The sequence below is a fragment of the Labrus bergylta genome, chromosome 5, assembly GCF_963930695.1.
Source record: "Labrus bergylta chromosome 5, fLabBer1.1, whole genome shotgun sequence".
NCBI lineage: Eukaryota > Metazoa > Chordata > Actinopteri > Labriformes > Labridae > Labrus > Labrus bergylta.
In genome coordinates this window covers 31902101-31923363 of record NC_089199.1, presented here as the reverse complement: position 1 = coordinate 31923363, position 21263 = coordinate 31902101, and the positions used below count along the sequence as shown (strand labels likewise).

At 45.0% G+C, this 21263-nt stretch overlaps 3 non-coding genes across 3 annotated transcripts; all 3 read left to right on the top strand.

The window, feature by feature from the left end:
* The first annotated feature begins 9570 nt into the window (after window positions 1-9570).
* Window positions 9571-9676, top strand: LOC114921247 (U6 spliceosomal RNA). Its single transcript, XR_003809540.1, has one exon. It is a non-coding gene; the product is annotated as a U6 spliceosomal RNA (small nuclear RNA).
* Window positions 9677-12242: 2566 nt separating this feature from the next.
* On the top strand, window positions 12243-12345 carry LOC136179369 (U6 spliceosomal RNA). Its single transcript, XR_010666501.1, has one exon. It is a non-coding gene; the product is annotated as a U6 spliceosomal RNA (small nuclear RNA).
* Window positions 12346-19891: 7546 nt separating this feature from the next.
* Window positions 19892-19997, top strand: LOC114917768 (U6 spliceosomal RNA). The gene has a single exon (XR_003806439.1). It is a non-coding gene; the product is annotated as a U6 spliceosomal RNA (small nuclear RNA).
* The last annotated feature ends 1266 nt before the right edge of the window (window positions 19998-21263 follow it).

The window sequence follows — 21263 nt, the reverse complement described above, 5'->3', positions numbered from 1 at the left end:
TGCGCAGTCTTTGCAAAAGGTCTTTAAGTCCCTGCGTCACCAAGAGTCAGAGAAATATCTGAGCGCGTTATTATTCGTGTTTCTTATGAGTACTTTAAATGTGACCTGATATAAGACTCAAAAATACTTAAAAAATACACACACTCATTCCTCTGCTTTTGTTATCGTTCTCTTTAAGACGTACATGTTTGTGTGTGTGTGTGTGTGTGTGTGTGTGTTCATGGAGGTATAACTGACGAGGCCTTCTGTTCTTGTTCACTCCTCGCTCGTGTCATTTAGTGTTACACTCAGATCAGGAGCTGCTGCATCAGCACGTCTCATTGTCTGTCCTGTACAAGCAGCTGCAGGCAAACCAGTCTGAGATGCTAATCCTCGCTCCCTTCCTGTGTGCGTGTGTGTGTGTGTGTGTGTGTGTGTGTGTCATAAAGACAAATTAGGTATGTACGTGGCAGAGTGAGGAGAGGAATAATTAAAAAACCAACTGGGGTAAAGGTTAGCATTACAGTTGGCATTCATTTTTCTGCATCAAACTTTATGAATTGGCCGCTTGAAGACTGCGTTTTCACAACAGCGCCGCAACGATGTTCCTCCACAGTGCACCCTCAAGGGAGTAATGTCATTGTCCAAGTGTTTCATTTTCAGGCGTTGCAGAAACAAACGCGTGAGTACACAGAAGGAGCTGCACATACACACACACACACACACACACACACACACACACACACACACACACACAGTGCTGTTCCGCCTTACTGCCTCCAATGTTGCATACTGCCAACCTCCAGAGTTGAAAAGAACAGTTTGCATACTTTTTGTTTCCAGCTGTTTCTCTCTCGGAGTGAACGAGGAGTGATAAGTGACGAAAAGGTCGTACAGCGACGCAAACGTGTCTTTGTGTGACATGCTGACAGTAGAGGAGAAGCATCCTCCTTCCATACCTGACAGATCAGGTTAAACCTGCTGCTACTGACCCCCCCTCCCCCCCTCCTCAGAGTCACACACACACACACATTCAGCTGTAACTTTAGCCCGTCCACATTGTGGAGCAGAAACAGGCATTTTGTTTAAGTGTGTGTTTTTGTTGTTAAAGTGGCGGTGTGTACATTTTATTCACAAAAACACACATAAACACGTCCCGACCATGAGGCCTGTGGAGTCAGGGTTACATAACGACCACGAGGGGCAGACCGATGTGAACCTGAGCGCCGTCTGTGCTGTGAATGGATGAAATTCATAAAACAAAACTCAGATCTCTCTGCTTCTTTGTCGGCTGGAAACAGGAAACAATCCTGTACATCCCCTGTCATTTAAAGATTAGAGACGCCATTTATAAGACTCTGACGAGTGACAAACATGTGCAGGCAATAAGCGTCAGTAACAGATGGACATGAAGACTGCAGACAGAAAAAACAGCCACAAAGGAATCAAACATTCAGCTGTGAGTACGGGAGAGTGTGAGGGTCAGAGTAAAGGGTAAAAATAAACGGGAAGACAATCCTTTGGAATGAGTCAAAGTGTCTATTACTAATAAGAAGAGTCAAACTTCTGATACTGCGAGTTGTGACACAAACACTAATTGTAGCCTCCAGGGGGCAGAGTACAAAAGGCTGCTTTATAAAACAGTCTGGGTTTGGTACACAGAAATCCAAAAAGCTAAAGTAAAACTAATCCCAGGGCAGGTCAAAAAGGCGGGCACTAGACGATCATACTTAAATAATGTTTGGATGATGCAACAGTAGAGATTACACAACGAGCTGGTGACAAGATGATGATGATGATGGTTTGGTTTGATATTTAGGAAGGTTTTGATGCTGTTTAAAACTCAAGAACAGCTGTCAATGTTGTGCTCTGCCACAGCCTCCCCTCTGCTCACTTTCTGTGCTTCGGGGTCAAACTTAAAGCTGTTTGTTTGCACTTCCTGCAAAACAGGAAGTTGGAAAAGTCAGCGAGAGATCCCTCACACACTCGATGATTTGACAGTGGGACAGCCCTTAGCCCTTCACAGACTCGCATCAAAGTCAGTGAGGGTGGACATCGAGATTGGGCCTGAGACTAAAAACACTGACAACCCCAAAATTGGGGCGCCGCATAGCCTAGCGCAGTGTTTCCCAAAGTGTGGGCCGCAGCCCCCTGGTGGGCCGTGTTGATACTGCAGGTGGGCGGCGAAAAGCCTCCAACCAAGTATAGAAATTAAAGAAATATCACAATTATGATGATTTTCCATGAGTCAACCCTTTAAGTGATTAGTAAGGCGTGTCATGACTACTCATGGACATAATGTTTAGTAAACTTTTGTGTCTCTCTTGACATAATGTCATGTTGTCATGTCTGATAATTTACCCTTCCTGAAAGTGATAGCTTTAGTGATTACTTTTATTTCATAACGGGCACCGGAGTCATTTTGTATTTCAAAGTGGGCCGCAGCAGTTTTAAGTTAGGGAAAGGCTGGTCTAGCGGATTCTGGTATTACATGTTCATGCTGTGGCTGCTTTTGTGCTGCAGATCTTCTCATGTCCGGGCTGCAGCGGAGAGACGGACTGACACCGTCTGTGTGATCTGTGTTTTGTGTAGATTGAGGCGACCCTCTCTTTGCAGACCAGCAGAGTGACAGGTGTGTCTGTCCTCCTTACCCACCCGCTGCCGTGTGACACCTCACAACTTTCTTGTCTTTGTTGTTGTAGTTGTGACGTCTGGTTTTCACTGTTACAAGAAAACAGAAAAGTCAACACAGTCAATAAACACTGCTGCTCTGCCCTCATTCCCTCATGTGGACATTTCTGCTTTCTTCAACGTCTTTTAGCGGTCTTGCATGTGAAGATTTGTTGCTCCTCTTCGCGCTGTGTAGTTTCATTGCTAGCCTTCAGACTTGTCAGACTTCAGAGTACAGTCCTCTGCAACTTGTTTTTTGTTTTGAGTGAATATTTTCCTCTTCAGAACTGACAGACTTTCACTCTCTCGCACTCCACCCACAGCTCCGACATGGTGACAGACGAGCATTGATGAAGTGTCTCTGTGGTATGAGCTGTAACCTTTATAGCTGCTAACCGACGTGTGAGACTGGAGCGTAGTTAAAAGACAAGAGTTGTTCTCTCTGAGGAAAAGAAAAGGTTGAAATTAAAATAAAAAAGGAACAAAAGAGCTCTTTGTTGTGTCAGCACACTCAGAGCTGTAGCACAGATTGTTTTAAATCATTCGCGGCCCAAAGTTCTTATGTCTTATATTAGAAAACAAACGATCCTCAGTGGTGATTCTAGAGACCGACGCGGCCCTGAGGCAAACATTCACAGGCTGCGCCTCCAACCAGCTTTCACCAACAACATGTTCCAACAAACAAACAAATCATCCAACAACAACAATTACTCCGATTTTTTACTTCCAAAGTTTGTATTCCTATCTGTATTTTCAGTATCATTTTCTAAATTTAAATAAAGAACTTCACGTTCGGTGACTTTCATTGACGTACAGTACGTAGATTTTCACCATAGACTGTAAATATGAATGTTTGAAGCCTGAGTGATGTCAGCTGTCTGTTCCTGGAGGGAAAATCAAAATCAAAACAGATGCATTATCAAATAAATCACTCTCGTACAGTGTGTGCCAGTGATGACATTAACTAATCAGATCTTTTTGTTTGTTTAATACCAGTCTGTAAACATGTTAATTTCAGCTTTTTAGAATGGGTGTGTATGTGACTTCCTGTGCTTCTGCAGTCAGCCTCTAGTGGACACTCAATGAACTGCAGGATTTTGCACTTCTGCATTGGCTTCATTTTTCAACACAAGAAGTTGCCGCTTGGTTTTCACAGCAATAATGCAATGCAAGGCTTAGCAGCCCAATAAGACTGAGAGCTGTCACATGGAGCCCCCTTAGGGAGGTTTCCTACTGTCATTGCAAACTTTGCCAATTTTGAGCCACTTCTATAGTTCAAGGTTTGTCAGCCCTCGGGGGCCCCCTATTTGTTTATTGACAAGCTGCGCCTCTGACGATTGTCACAAATACACAACAACAATGACAACCAACCACCAAGAAATGGAATAAAAACACAATATAATCCTAAATGTTCAGTTTAAATTGTGGATAGCCTAGCAGATTTATGTTGCATGCCCCATGTATGAAGGTTATAGTCCTGATAGCAGCATCGGAGGGTTCGAATCCCACCTCGGTCCTTTGCTGCGCGTCATCCCCCATTTTCTCCTCCCAACATTTCCTGTCTCTCTTCAGCTCGCCTATCCAATAAAGGCTCCAAAAAAATCAGAAAACAAATTGAATGTGTTGACGGGATTGGACGTAGGCACTATAGCGTCATGAATGGTTTGTGGAAGCTTGTTAACTTTGGCTTGTTGGAGTGCAGCACATTGTTAAGCTGAGGCTGAAAGGAATTTTTAAAGAAACACGTCCAATGGCAACAACATCACCTGGGCAACATGAATACCTTATCCAAACTTCAAGCAGCCGCTCATTATTCAAGTCTGGTCCAAAGTGTCCCGCTAATCTACCAACAAACCTAACATGTCGATCCCTAAAGCCAAAGGCAAGCATGACGAGTAAAAACGCTAAGATCAATTGTTGGCTTCAGTCTCCAGCCGGACGCTCAGAAATCACACCCATCCACACCCGCTTTCTGCCGGGCTACACTCAAGGCACACCCTGTCCTGCACCGGCTTCCACACACACATATCCCCCTTTTGAGAAACACTGTGTTACAATACCTGTGGTGTGTGTGTGTGTGTCAAGGGTGAGAACAAAAACACAAAACACACTTGTAAAAACCAGGTCAGGACAAACAAAAGAGAACACAGACACGGAGAGGAGAGAGAGGAGGAGAGAGAGGAGGATCTGTGCTGGAGACATGACTCAAACGTTGGTCACAGACAGGCAGCGTTTGTGTTGGTAAGTCCTCGAACAAGGTCACAAACACTGGGACAAATAGCGGCCAGGCTGGTGCAGAAACTATTTCTGCAGTACACAAATAAAACAAAGAAGACGAATGGAAGGAAACAGAGCTAAAAAAAAATTGTGAACTCCCAGTTTTACTCTGGAGCAAAAATGCAAAAGAGAAGCAAGAAGCGGAAAAACCTGAGGAGGCGCTGTGGAAAAAACGTCCTCATGCTCTGACTGAGTCATGAGCTGCTTCATGAAACACTGTGAAGTAAACAGGGTTACAATATTGCACCAGTTATTATACTTAATGCAAACACTGGTCGACCGACACCTGTCGTGTCAGATCAAATCCATGCACTGTAGCCAGAGTCAAATGTTTTATAATGTTGATATTCCAGATGAGATAGTCTGTGCAGCTAATGCCAGGTGTACGATTATATGAACATCATGTGATTTCAACAAACACTGCACAAGGCTACTATTCAAAGTGCTTTTACTCAGCAGATCACACCTACACATTCACACACTGAATGTTAAGTGGATGGGTGGGGGATTGAACTCCTGACCTTCTGGTTGAGAGACCACTGAGCCACAGCCACTCATGAATCTGGACGGAGCACTGACAAGTGTCAACAAAGTTTCCTTTGAAAACTCCCACAGACGGAGGTTGAAGTCAGATCTCTGTGTGTATGTCAGTTGTCTCATATGCACAAAGTCAAAAACGCTCTTTCTCTCAAACTCACACATTCAGCATCACCAACAAACACAAGCTAACTAGCAGCTAAATCATAACAAATAATTCCTGTTAGCTGGAGGTCCACAGATATTTCCGGCCAATATATCTCCAGTTCATATATTTGGTAATATGAGGGGGAAGACACATCAAACATGCACACTTGCTGTTGACATGGAAGTTGGGTGATCGGTTTGGGAAGCAGCAGATCAAGCAGACATCGCCTCACGCCACCCTGAGATCTTTGGCACCCTCCCTAAGGGGTCCCAGTACCCCAGGTTTGGAAGCAATGTGTTAAACTACAAGTGTTGCTGGAGCTTTTTGACCTCTTGAGGATTCAAAATTAATTCAGGATAGGTGGAGCACAGAGAGATAAAAACACCTTATGTCATCTGCAGGATTCTTGTTCCAGCAGGTTTAATACGAGTTGAAGTATTCTCACATGATCAGCTGAAGGGAACAAACGGCTTTCCATTTCCCAAGAGAGGAATCACTTTATGCGTGTGTGTGTGTATGTATGTGTGTGTATGTATGTGTGTGTTTTGGGTGTGAAGTCTTGTAGTCATGTACACCTGGAGCAGCAAAATCTTCTGATTTATTGCCAAATGGAGTGTGAAATGTCTCAGGCTGTTCCAACACGCTCTAGCAGCACACATTAAATAACATGTTCTCATAATGCACATTCAGCAAAAACAAAGCAGGCAAATTAAACAAAAGAATTCAATCAACCAGCTGTGATCATACAGAGACAGAAATGAAACGTCAAGGAAGAATGTGCGACTGTTTGATCCAGTAGATGTCGCCCTTGAGCTCCAGCATGAAACCAAAACAAACTGCTGTTTGGCCACGCCTCCTCCATCCTGAAGCCTCCGCCCTCCTCCAGAGACACACCTCCAACCCCTCTGCACTCATGTTCACACAAAGGAGTTTTAGCGCAAGCGGCGGACAAAATTGTCTTTAGCTTGAGCTGCAATCACCTGTGTCCTGCATTGTTGTGTTAGCATGCTAATGTTAGCGCGCTTTAGTTAGCTCGTAGCTTCACATTGTTGTGTTAGCATGCTAATGTTAGCGCGCTTTAGTTAGCTCGTAGCTTCACATTGTTGTGTTAGCATGCTAATGTTAGCGCTCTTTAGTTAGCTCGTAGCTTCACATTTCACGTAAACTGACACAGAATGAGCGTGATCTAAAAACTCTTCCTAACATCCAAATAATCAGTGAGTATGTTCTTCTTCTTCTCTCTAGTTCTTGACTAAAACAGCTTTTATACACAAGGGGAGGAGCCGGCCGTCCCGTCCATGTAAACACGGCTCTGACAACAACACAGCCAGCGGGACTCGAGCTTCTCCCTCATTGTAGACAGTCAGGACTCAGAGACACATTTACACATCAGGATATACTTTCTGCTGTTTTTATCTTTAACATGTTGCACATTCTCCCTTTCACGATAAGACACTATGTTTAATCCTGATCATCCTGCTCACTCATCTGCAGCAGAGCAGCAGGTTACAGCTTCTCGATGACCCAGATGTCAGGAACTGACTCAGTCACCCTGGGATCCTCCATAATGAAACCTGGTGGGTGACCCAGTTCAGATCCCATAACCAGGAAATTAAATGAACACCTGCTCCTTCACCAAATGCAGCCTAAATGTTGGCTGTGGCAGCTAAGATATCAGATCACCTGATAGACAGGTTTTTTCACATTTTAATAAATAATACTTTTCTTAAGCGATTCTTAACAAACCTGACAAACTGCTTCATCATGTCAGCTACACTCCTAACTATGGAAACATGTGTCCTTCACAAAATCAAAACAAATGTGTTATAAAAAGAAATCACCCCTCCTTCAGTGTGTGCCCATGATGATAATAGCTAATCAGACCTATTTGATTTTTTTGTACCAGACTGTAAACATGTTCATTTATGCTGTAAAAACGCACATTTTGAACAGGTGTGTATGTGACTTCCTGTGCTTCTGCAGCCAGCCTCTAGTGGACACTCGAGGAACTGCAGTTTCTTTGCATTTCTGCAGTGCTTAATTTTTTTGACATTGGAGGTTGCCGCTTCGCCTGAACTAGGCCGCAGTAGTCGTGTACTAAAGGTTATGTAATGCAACTCTACAAATACAAGAACTTCTCAAAACACGACCATTTCAAGTCAACCAAAAAATGTTATGTCGTTATCAGGAGTAACACAGGCTTCCTGCATGTGGCATTGGCATCATTTCATAGCGCATAGTGTTCCAGCACATCATTACAACACATCTCAACCACCAACAGGTGCTGCAGTGATGAGGGCTCGTGGTCATATCACGGGTTTCTGTGAGATTGAATATCTGAGCACAGTATTGTAGTCTTTCAACACCATTGCCTGGATGTGCATTCAGAATCTGCTCAGCATATGTTTGCTGTGGCGTTCATATTTTGCATAGTGATGCAGGGCGAGGTAGTGTAAGCTGACGTACCTGCAGTCAGGGTCATGCCTGATTAACACAGACTGCTGCTTGAATTTCACTTTTGTGGATTTTTACCGACTTTGAGGATCAAAAGATCGTCCTGCGTCTGCTGCAAAGAACCTGGTGCAGTTAATGTATTCGTCATTTGTGCTCGTTTATTACTGGTTTATGTGATTGTTGTAAAAAGAATAAATGGACTTGAGCTTGTGTATTTCTTTTTCTAGTCTTCTGACTACTCAAAGCGCTTTTACACCGCAGGTCACACCTACACATTCACACACTGATGGTAGAGGCTGCTGAGTAAAGAGACCATCAGAAGTAAATAATAAATACAATTTTAAAAAAGTACATAATCCCATTCATACACATTCACATGCTGCCAATGAAGCAGTGGGAGCAACTTGGGGTGCTTGCCCAAGGACAGATTGGACATGTAGCTGCAGGAGCTGGGGGTCAAACTCCCAATTTAAACTTTGAGAGATGACCGACTCTACCACTGAGCCACAGCCACCCCAGTCATAGAATCTATCAGGCGTGGGGCACTACAGCAGCGTCCAAGAATCCCCCTCTGATGATTGATCAGACAGCGACACCCAGTGGCTGTTTGGTGGAACTGCATGTACTATTTTGAACACAGAAGAGCAAGGACATGTTTTTTTCTCTTCCTGCTTCTAACCAACAGTATTAACACAAAATAATGGCATTAATGGCAGATTTGAACCCACATATAATCAGATACAGATGTTAAACTTTCAGAAGCAGCAAACAGACCAAAATAACAAAATAATATTCTTTGATTCAGTACAAATCCTCTGTTGTTTCACAGGCATTTAGCAGAAGACCAAAAAGACACGTTTGCAGGTTCTTTTAATCCACATGGCAGGGTTTAAAGTGAACCCAGGTCCTGGTTGAGGTTTAGAAGAGTCTTCCTGGTTCCTGTTGTGTTCTGTTTTCTGTTTTTTAAGCAGGATCCAGGATCGCAGCAGGTTCTCTCTGGCTGCGAGAGTCTTTTTCACCTCTTCCGGCTTTGAGGAATGACGTAAGCCAAACCAGACCAAACTGGCTCTGTATCTCATGTCTCTCTCTCTCTCTCTGTACCCACTCCCTAATATCCCACAGTGTCTCTCTACAAACACACTCTGACCCCAACCATCCCCCACAGGGGCCAGAGTGTGTCCTGGAGGGCCTAGTCAGCCTTTTGTTCACGCTCCCACTGCCATCCAATCCCCATCGTGTGATGTAGGCCTAATCTGCATAAATGTCCCAGCATGCCCCTGTAACTCTGATGATGTCCAAAAGAACCACCTCAGGTTAAACACCAGCGGGTCACATTGGGTCACAGGTACACAACTCAAAGTCCAGCACCCAGGCATCTCTCTAGTGTTTTCCTGGGTTCATAATGAGCAGTTGAAGAGATTCTAGAGACGTTAGGACCCACACCATGAGTCAAAGGGGTCATGAGACATAGACCTATATAGTCAGTCGGGGTTTTAGATGTTATTGTGTTAGTTCTCTAACACATATATTAAAATTGGAACGATACAGAGAAGATTAGCATGGCCCCTGCGCAAGGATGACACGCAAATTCGTGAAGCGTTCCTTCTTTTACCCTAACAGCACCATAACCCTAATCCTACCTTAACCCCCTAACAAAATAAAATAGGACGCCCGCACATCGGAGAACAACACAGAGAACATGAGAGCTACTTTGTGTCTTATATTGAGTCATGTTAGTCAGATACAGACATGAAACTCTGGATTTCTCCTTTATGAAGGCTGTCAGCGCTGTGTACCCGCGTGCTCGTGCATGAAGTGCACCGTACCTGAGCACGATACGGAGCGGTCACACAGGTCAAACGAACTGGACTTTAGTGTTGAAGCGTGTTGGGCACGGTACGGATAATAATAATAATAATAATAATAACTTTATTTATATAGAACCTTTTAAAAACACAGGTTTACAAAGTGCTTTGACAAACAGCAAAAACAACAACAAACTAAAGCAAACACAGAAGAACATAAACAACAACAAGAACATAACAAATGTAAAATACTAAAAATAATTAAATACAATTCAACAGAAAAGAACCCAAAGTGCACGATACCCAACAGACATATATAACCCGACCATCACAAGAACCATCACAAGAACCATCACAAGAACCCAGGCAACACAAGAACCCAACAACACGAGCTGAGACCAAGAGGAGCAAAGATTTAAAAAGATGTAAGAAACTAAAAGAGATAAAAGCAAATCAAAAGATAACAACAATAAGAAGGTAAGAAATAGAAACAAGTGGTTAAAGGATAAATAAAAACTATAATATTAATAAAAATACAAAGTAAATATAAATATGAAACATAAATAGACAATTCAATTCAATTCAAATTCAAAAAACTTTATTTGTCCCCGGGGGGCAATTCAACGGCACACAGAGCAGTAAATTAACAACAGTGCAAGTAAACAAAACATTATAACCTGAATAGAAAGTGTCAATTTAAATACAACTTAAAGCTTAAACTTTACTTAAAATACAAAATATAAAAGAGTAGATATAAGTGGACAGTGATCGGACTAACAGATGTAAACAGATGTAACCAGAACTATGTGCAGTAAACAAGAAATAAATATATATATACAGAGCTATGTGCAAGTAGGCAAATACTAAATGATAAGTTATTAAGGTGCATGGAGAATAATGGAACAACAGAACTAATATAAACAATATAACTGTAAGGTAAGAATTAGATAAATAAAGTGACCGTAGTGCAATGATAGATAAGAAACAACAGGAATAAAGTTAGCAGAACTGTATGAATACTGATATAAAATGGATAGAATAAAGTGATGTAGTGCATGAGACCAGATAAAGCAGAGGCAGTTAAGGTGCATGGCAAATATAAAGGAAGTAAAAAAGCAAAGTTCACAGCTGAGAGTCTGCATTGGGTGAGAGGTGTTGGTGTCTGTTGGGGGGGGGGTTAGGAGTTGAGGAGCTGGACAGCCCTGGGAACAAAGGTTGCTCTTCTCCTCTGTGTCCTGCAGCAGGGACAGCGAAGTCGGCGTCCTGAGGGGAGCCACTCAAACACTGGGAAGAGAGCGTGTGAGGGGTCCTGCATGATCCGACCTGCTAGCCTGATTATCTGTTGCTCATAGATGGATGTCAAAGTCCTTACAGGTAGTCCAATGATCTCAGAGCAGACTGTGACCGTGCTCTGCAGGCGGTTTCTGTTCTGGAGGGTGGTGGAGTGGAACCAGCAGGTTATAGAAAAAGTAATAATGCTCTCAATGAAGGAGTAGTAGAAGGTCAGAAGAATGTTCTTACTGACTCCAAAGGAATTGAGCTTCCTTAGGAGGTATTTCCGCTGCTGACATTTCCTGAGAATCTCCTCGGTGTTGGAGGAGAATTTCAGCAGGCTGTCGAAGATGTTACCCAGGTACTTATACTCCTCTACTAGGTCAACAGGATTCCCATGGATTGTGGTGATTGCTGATGCAGCCAGTTCCCTCTGCTTGTTGGAGAAAGTCACCACCATGTCTGTGTGATTGTATGTACGGTGTGATTGGCCCTTCTCACTTAGAGATGTACGGTGTGAGTGATTGGCCCTTCTCACTTAGAGATGTACGGTGTGATTGGCCCTTCTCACTTAGAGATGTACGTTGTTTTTAAGCAGGATCCAGGATCGCAGCAGGTTCTCTCTGGCTGCAAGAGTCTTTTTCACCTCTTCCGGCTTTGACGTAAACCAAACCAGATCTCTCTCTCTCTCTGTACCCACTCCCTAATATCCCACAGTGTCTCTCTACAAACACACTCTGACCCCAACCATCCCCCACAGGGGCCAGAGTGTGTCCTGGAGGGCCTAGTCAGCCTTTTGTTCACGCTCCCACTGCCATCCAATCCCCATCGTGTGATGTAGGCCTAATCTGCATAAATGTCCCAGCATGCCCTTGTAACTCTGATGATGTCCAAAAGAACCACCTCAGGTTAAACACCAGCGGGTCACATTGGGTCACAGGTACACAACTCAAAGTCCAGCACCCAGGCATCTCTCTAGTGTTTTCCTGGGTTCATAATGAGCAGTTGTAGAGATTCTAGAGACGTTAGGACCCACACCATGAGTCAAAGGGGTCATGAGACATAGACCTATATAGTCAGTCGGGGTTTTAGATGTTATTGTGTTAGTTCTCTAACACATATATTAAAATTGGAACGATACAGAGAAGATTAGCATGGCCCCTGCGCAAGGATGACACGCAAATTCGTGAAGCGTTTCTTCTTGCGCCCTGACCCTACCTTAACCCCCTAACAGCGCCCTGACCCTACCTTAACCCCCTAACGGCGCCCTGACCCTAACCCTACCCCACAGCAGCTTCGTTTCACCAAATCACTGTCAGAATTGTGAAAAATTATGAAAAGTCATTTATCTCACTTATTTTAATCAGACACAGCAATAAATAACAAAATAAAATAGGACGCCCGCACATCGGAGAACAACACAGAGAACATGAGAGCTACTTTGTGTCTTATATTGAGTCATGTTAGTCAGATACAGACATGAAACTCTGGATTTCTCCTTAATGAAGGCTGTCAGCGTTGAGTACCCGCGTGCTCGTGCATGAAGTGCACCGTACCTGAGCACGATACGGAGCGGTCACACAGGTCAAACGAACTGGACTTTAGTGTTGAAGCGTGTTGGGCACGGTACGGATAATAATAATAATAACTTTATTTATATAGCAGCTTTTAAAAACACAGGTTTACAAAGTGCTTTGACAAACAGCAAAAACAAGAACAAACTAAAGCAAACACAGAAGAACATAAACAACAACAAGAACATAAGAAATGCAAAATACTAAAAATAATTAAATACAATTCAACAGAAAAGAACCCAAAGTGCACGATACCCAACAGACATATATAACCCGACCATCACAAGAACCATCACAAGAACCATCATAAGAACCATCATAAGAACCCAGGCAACACAAGAACCATCACAAGAACCATCACAAGAACCATCACAAGAACCCAGGAAACACAAGAACCATCATAAGTACTGTAACATTACTGATTGTAAGTCCACCTCAAAATTGGGATTTAAGTGTGGCTGTTCGGCACTGGTGGTGAGCAAAAAGATGTCAGGAGGCAGAAGTCAATGCAAAATGAAGTGATTGATTTATTAACCAAAAATAGCACCAAACAAAAGTCCCGGGTAACCTAATAAAACAAGATTACGTAAACCGAACGAAACCACAGCCTCACAGCAAGCTGCCACTAACCAAACAACCCCCTTTCCCCCCCCCCCAGACTCTGGCTTTATACAAGAAACCCCCAACTGGCCTCACTTTGTCTGATTAAGCTCAGGTGATTTCACTCAGCCTAATCACTCTGCAGGCCAGTGTAGGGAAGGTGGGGGCAGGTGAAAGGTATGGGACAACCTTTTCACATTTCCCCCTCCCCTGAAAGCTCGCCATCAGGATGGCGAGACAGGAAGTCGGCCACAACATTGTCCTTTCCAGGTCGATAATGAACCCTGAATCTGTAAGGCTGCATCTCAAGAGCCCATCTTGAAATGCGGTTGTTTGAGTCTTTCATTTTATGAAGCCACTGCAGGCCTCTGTGATCTGTCTCCAGAATAAAGTCTCTGCCTAGCAGATAGTATTTAAAGGTCTCTAACGCCCACTTGATGGCCAGACACTCCAGCTCAATAGCCGAGTACCTTGTCTCTCTTGGCCACAATTTCCGGCTGGCATAAGCAACCGGCTTCTGGGCAGTCCCTTCACCCTGAAGCAGGACAGCCCCCAGGCCCACCCCTGAGGCATCAGTTTGCACGACGAAGGGTTGGCTGAAGTCTGGGCTCTGCAATACTGGATCATCACAGAGTGCCCCCTTCAGGTCAAGGAAAGCCAGTTCATGCTTTCCTTCCCACGGCAGTTGATTAGGGCTGGACTTCCTGGTAAGGTCAGTTAAAGGAGCTGCTCGTGTGGCAAATTGGGAAACAAAGCGTCGATACCACCCAGCCAGGCCAAGAAAAGACCTCAGCTCCTTCTTGGTACCGGGACGTGGACAATCCTTCACTGCCTGCACCTTGTCCTGTTGAGGCCGTATCACACCACGGCCCAGCAAATAGCCCAGGTACTTTGCTTCTGGTTGGGCTAGGGAACACTTTTTGGGCTGAACTGTCAGACCGGCCTGCTTGAGCCTCTGTAGAATTTCTCTCAGATGCCGCATGTGATCCTCCCATGTCAGACTGAAAATGACAATGTCATCTAGGTAAGCAGCTGAGAAGGATTCTGTCCCCTCCAAGACTCTGTCCATGAGTCGCTGAAACGTGGCTGGGGCCCCGTGCAGACCAAAGGGCATGACCGTAAACTGGAAAAGGCCTTGGGAAGTTCTGAAAGCAGTGTACTGCCGGGCCTTTGGAGCCAGCGGCACCTGCCAATACCCCTTGCATAGATCGAGTGTGCTGATGTACTGGGCCTGTCCAACACGCTCAATAAGGTCATCCAGCCTTGGGGTGGGATAGGCATCAAACTTTGACTGAGCATTAAGTTTACGAAAGTCAATGCAAAATCTAATAGTGCTATCTTTTTTAAGTACTAGCACTACAGGACTGCTCCACTCACTGTGAGATTTTTCAATTACACCCAGTGTCATCATTAACTCCAGCTCCTTCTTCAGGGCTGGCAGCAACCTCTCTGGAATCCGGTACATTTTCTGGCGGACAGGAGAAGGATCTTCCAGGATAATGTCATGTTCCACTATGTTGGTGTAACCTGGTTTGTCTTTAAGCAACTCTGGAGGAACAATGGCTAGCAGCTCACTCTGCATTTGTGGGGTGAGATGAGCAAGGTCCAACTGAATTTGAGTCTCATCTTGATTTGGAAAAAACTGATCCGTTTGGTCCTCCTCCGTCTTTACAGCTCTGACCAGAAGCTGCTGGCTAGACTGACTGGGCTTTGGTACCCATTCTTTAAGGAGATTGACGTGATAAGTCTGCTTCTTCCGACGACGTTGGGGCATGTCAAGTTCATAAGTCGCAGGACCCATCTTCCTCAGAACTTTAAAAGGCCCCTGCCACTTGGCTAGCAGCTTGTTGTCTGTGGTTGGTAGAAGCAGCAGGACCTCTTGCCCCGGCTGGAAAACTCTGACCTTTGTCTTTTTGTCAAACATCTCTTTTTGTCTCTTCTGGGCTTGCTCCATATTAGCCTGAACCCTGGTTGCCATCTGCTCCATCTTTTCCCTCATTTTAAGGACGTACTGGAGGACAGGTACTGGCTTCAAACCACTGGATGGCTCCCAGGTGTCTCTTAGCACATCAAGAGGTCCTCTCACTCGCCTTCCATACAGGAGTTCAAAGGGCGAATAGCCGGTTGAGGCCTGAGGGACTTCCCTGTAAGAGAAAAGCAGATACGGCAGCCAACAGTCCCAGTCTTTTCCATCTTCAGCCACAAACTTCCTCAACATCGCCTTCAGTGTCTGATTATATCTCTCCACTAACCCGTCAGTCTGGGGGTGGTAAGGGGTGGTCTTAATACTTTTAACCCCCAACAAGCTATACACCTGCTTTAATGTCTGAGATAGAAAAGCAGCACCCTGGTCTGTCACTATCTCCCTGGGAATGCCTACTCTGGAAAACAGCTGTAAGAGAATAGGTGCCATGGCCCTTGCTGTAATTCGCTTCAGCGGTAAAGCTTCAGGATAGCGGGTGGCATAGTCACATATTACCAATATGTATCTATAGCCTGACCTAGACCTTTCTAGAGGCCCGACAATGTCCATACCTATCCTAGAAAATGGAACATCAATTATTGGCATGGGCAGCAGTGGAAACTGCTGTACTTTCTTGCAACTGGACAATTGACACTCATGACAGGTTTTACACAACATTTGAACATCAGTGTACAAACCAGGCCAAAAGAATTTACAGGAAATACGGTCTAATGTTTTAACACTGCCCAAATGACCTGCCCAAGGTATGCTGTGGCCCAACATCAATACCTTGTCCCTCAAGCTTTCTGGCACTACAAGCTGCTCGGCTGCCCCCCTTTCTGGCTGATGGTACAGTAACCCCTTGCGCATCAGAAAACTCTCCCCCGTTAAGGAGGGGGATACCCCCGTGCTCACACCATCTATCTCAGTGACCTTGCTGAAGGCACTTTGTAACGTGTTGTCTTCCCTCTGAAGCTGGCTTAAATCCCCAGGAACCTCCCACCAACTGTCTCCTGCTGACTGCTCTGGCTCTGAAACCGGCTGTTGTTGCTGTCTCAGGGCCCCCATGAGCTTTTCCCTCCGCCTTTGCTGCCTACTCTTCTTAACCCGGCCATTACTTTCACCAGGGAACTCAACCTGACTGAAGGGAAGCTGCTCTAACCCCTGTGAGTGTGTGATAGGTTGCGGAGACTGGCTAGTGTTGTCCCTCCTGGCTCTGGTTACAACCATATTAACTGGCCTGCTCTGATGAAGTAACCTGGGTAGGATGGGTAGATCTTGACCTAACAGGACTGGATGACTTAAACCAGGAACAACTCCAACCTCTAATAAGTACGACTGGCCCTGCACTTCAAGATAAACCCACGCTGTCGGGTAAGGACGTTTGTCACCATGCACACACCACACTTCTACTTCCCCTTCCCCCATCTGCTGTTGCTGAACCAGGTAGGGCATGACTAAAGTCTGAGTGCTGGCAGAGTCCAACAAAGCAGTGGCGGGCATGCCATTAACAGTAACAGTTGCTATTTGCATTTTACCTCTAACTTCATGATCATCTACTTTCTGTATAGTGGGTCTGGGAACACAGCACATGGTGTTGGCACCTTTTACTTTTAAAGCTGGACATTCAGGCTTTATGTGCCCTTCCTTTCCACAAAAATAACAAACAGGTGGGTCTTTATTTCTCTTTCCTGCTGTACTGTCAGGGAATTTAACACCTACTCCTCTCCTCTCATCTGAAAACCGTTGACCACCCCCACCAAACCCCCCAGACTTACCCTTGGGCGTGGTTGGTCGATTGTTCTTGTCATGACGGAAGAATTTTGGTCCCCTCCTTGCAGCCATGAAGGCCTCCACCAGTTGAGCAGCTCTCTGACCGTTCTCAGGGTTATGCTCCATCACCCACACTCTAACTTCAGGTGACAGAGTGCGCAGAAACTGCTCCAGGATCAGGACCTCTCCAACTTCCTCCATTGTCTTTTGTGCTGGTTTCACCCATTTCTTGTAAAGCTCTTTCAGACGATGATAAAGCTCTCGAGGAGTCTCCCCTGGATGGGTTTCTGGATCACGGAACCTCTGACGGTACATTTCTTCATTTATTTCGTATTTGGCTAGAATGGCCTCTTTAACTTTGTCATAGTCCATTGAATCATTCACATCCATTGCAACATAGGCGCTTCTGGCCTTACCCGTCAGATGTGGAACCAGCTGCTCAGCCCACTCCGCCCTGGGCCATCTGTACGCGGTGGCTAGGCGCTCAAATGTTGTGAGATATGGTTCAATGTCATCTCCTTCTTCCAATTTTGGAATGGTGGCTCTGCTCCAGGTTGCTGGCCCCACGGGGAAGGGAGGATTGTTGTCAGGGGGCGGTGATCCACCAGTCGCTGGAGACCTGGACAATGCACCCCTCCTTTCTGGGTCATTGTGCTCCATACCTCCGCTGACCTCTTCCCGCTTCTCTGCCTCCATCTCATCCCGCACCTGGTTCAGTTGTATCTGGATACTTCTCCACCTTTGCTCCTGCTTGAAGGCCTCGCTCTCCTGGACTTGCATCTGCCTCTGGATGAGGGCATACAGTTGATCCAGGCCACCTTGTTCGTGTCCCCTGGTAGCTAGGTCCTCCCTAGGACCTTGGTCACCTCGTAGAGCCCCTGGGTCATACTGCAGTGTTTGGCTTTCACTTTGCATGGCTTTCTGTGCGCTCCTGGTGATTGGGCGTCCGGGCTTCTTCTTCTGGCTCTACAGTTTCAGTGATGAAAAAAAAATCCCACCACTGCCACCAAATGTAACATTACTGATTGTAAGTCCACCTCAAAATTGGGATTTAAGTGTGGCTGTTCGGCACTGGTGGTGGGCAAAAAGATGTCAGGAGGCAGAAGTCAATGCAAAATGAAGTGATTGATTTATTAACCAAAAATAGCACCAAACAAAAGTCCCGGGTAACCTAATAAAACAAGATTACGTAAACCGAACGAAACCACAGCCTCACAGCAAGCTGCCACTAACCAAACAACCCCCTTTCCCCCCCCCCCCAGACTCTGGCTTTATACAAGAAACCCCCAACTGGCCTCACTTTGTCTGATTAAGCTCAGGTGATTTCACTCAGCCTAATCACTCTGCAGGCCAGTGTAGGGAAGGTGGGGGCAGGTGAAAGGTATGGGACAACCTTTTCACAAGTACCAGCATAAGAACCATCATAAGAACCATCACAAGAACCATCACAAGAACCATCACAAGAACCATCACAAGAACCATCACAAGAACCATCACGAGAACCATCACGAGAACCATCATGAGAACCATCACAAGAACCATCACAAGAACCATCACAAGAACCATCATAAGAACCATCATAAGAACCATCACAAGAACCATCACAAGAACCATCACAAGAACCATCACAAGAACCATCATAAGAACCATCACAAGAACCCAGGAAACACAAGAACCATCATAAGAACCATCACAAGAACCATCACAAGAACCATCATAAGGCGGTTTCTGTTCTGGAGGGTGGTGGAGTGGAACCAGCAGGTTATAGAAAAAGTAATAATGCTCTCAATGAAGGAGTAGTAGAAGGTCAGAAGAATGTTCTTACTGACTCCAAAGGAATTGAGCTTCCTTAGGAGGTATTTCCGCTGCTGACATTTCCTGAGAATCTCCTCGGTGTTGGAGGAGAATTTCAGCAGGCTGTCGAAGATGGTACCCAGGTACTTATACTCCTCTACTAGTTCAACAGGATTCCCATGGATTGTGGTGATTGCTGATGCAGCCAGTTCCCTCTGCTTGTTGGAGAAGGTCACCACCATGTCTGTGTGATTGTATGTATGGTGTGATTGGCCCTTCTCACTTAGAGGTGTACGGTGTGATTGGCCCTTCTCACTTAGAGATGCACGGTGTGATTGGCCCTTCTCACTTAGAGGTGTACGGTGTGATTGGCCCTTCTCACTTAGAGTTGTACGGTGTGATTGGCCCTTCTCACTTAGAGATGCACGGTGTGATTGGCCCTTCTCACTTAGAGATGTACGGTGTGATTGGCCCTTCTCACTTAGAGATGTACGTTGTTTTTAAGCAGGATCCAGGATCGCAGCAGGTTCTCTCTGGCTGTGAGAGTGTTTTTCACCTCTTCCGGCTTTGACGTAAGCCAAACCAGACCAAACTGGCTCTGTATCTCATGTCTCTCTCTCTCTCTCTCTCTCTCTCTGTACCCACTCCCTAATATCCCACAGTGTCTCTCTACAAACACACTCTGACCCCAACCATCCCCCACAGGGGCCAGAGTGTGTCCTGGAGGGCCTAGTCAGCCTTTTGTTCACGCTCCCACTGCCATCCAATCCCCATCGTGTGATGTAGGCCTAATCTGCATAAATGTCCCAGCATGCCCCTGTAACTCTGATGATGTCCAAAAGAACCACCTCAGGTTAAACACCAGCGGGTCACATTGGGTCACAGGTACACAACTCAAAGTCCAGCACCCAGGCATCTCTCTAGTGTTTTCCTGGGTTCATAATGAGCAGTTGAAGAGATTCTATAGACGTTAGGACCCACACCATGAGTCAAAGGGGTCATGAGACATAGACCTATATAGTCAGTCGGGGTTTTGGAAGTTATTGTGTTAGTTCTCTAACACATATATTAAAATTGGAACGATACAGAGAAGATTAGCATGGCCCCTGCGCAAGGATGACACGCAAATTCGTGAAGCGTTCCTTCTTGCGCCCTGACCCTACCTTAACCCCCTAACAGCGCCCTGACCCTACCTTAACCCCCTAACAGCGCCCTGACCCTAATCCTACCTTAACCCCCTAACAGCGCCCTGACCCTACCTTAACCCCCTAACAGCGCCCTGACCCTAACCCTACCTTAACCCCCTAACAGCGCCCTGACCCTAACCCTACCTTAACCCCCTAACAGCGCCCTGACCCTAACCCTACCTTAACCCCCTAACAGCGCCCTGACCCTACCTTAACCCCCTAACGGCGCCCTGATCCTAACCCTACCCCACAGCAGCTTCGTTTCACCAAATCACTGTCACAATTGTGAAAAATTATGAAAAGTCATTTATCTCACTTATTTTAATCAGACACAGCAATAAATAACAAAATAAAATAGGACGCCCGCACATCGGAGAACAACACAGAGAACATGAGAGCTACTTTGTGTCTTATATTGAGTCATGTTAGTCAGATACAGACATGAAACTCTGGATTTCTTCTTAATGAAGGCTGTCAGCGTTGTGTACCCGCGTGCTCGTGCATGAAGTGCACCGTACCTGAGCACGATACGGAGCGGTCACACAGGTCAAACGAACTGGACTTTAGTGTTGAAGCGTGTTGGGCACGGTACGGATAATAATAATAATAATAACTTTATTTATATAGCAGCTTTTAAAAACACAGGTTTACAAAGTGCTTTGACAAACAGCAAAAACAAGAACAAACTAAAGCAAACACAGAAGAACATAAACAACAACAAGAACATAACAAATGTAAAATACTAAAAATAATTAAATACAATTCAACAGAAAAGAACCCAAAGTGCACGATACCCAACAGACATATATAACCCGACCATCACAAGAACCATCACAAGAACCATCACAAGAACCATCATAAGAACCATCACAAGAACCATCATAAGAACCATCACAAGAACCATCACAAGAACCATCACAAGAACCATCATAAGAACCCAGGAAACACAAGAACCATCATAAGTACCAGCATAAGAACCATCATAAGAACCATCATAAGAACCATCACAAGAACCATCATAAGAACCCAGGCAACACAAGAACCCAACAACACGAGCTGAGACCAAGAGGAGCAAAGATTTAAAAAGATGTAAGAAACTAAAAGAGATAAAAGCAAATCAAAAGATAACAGCAATAAGAAGGTAAGAGCAGAAAAAGAAATAGAAACAAGTGGTTAAAGGATAAATAAAAACTATAATATTAATAAAAATACAAAGTAAATATAAATATG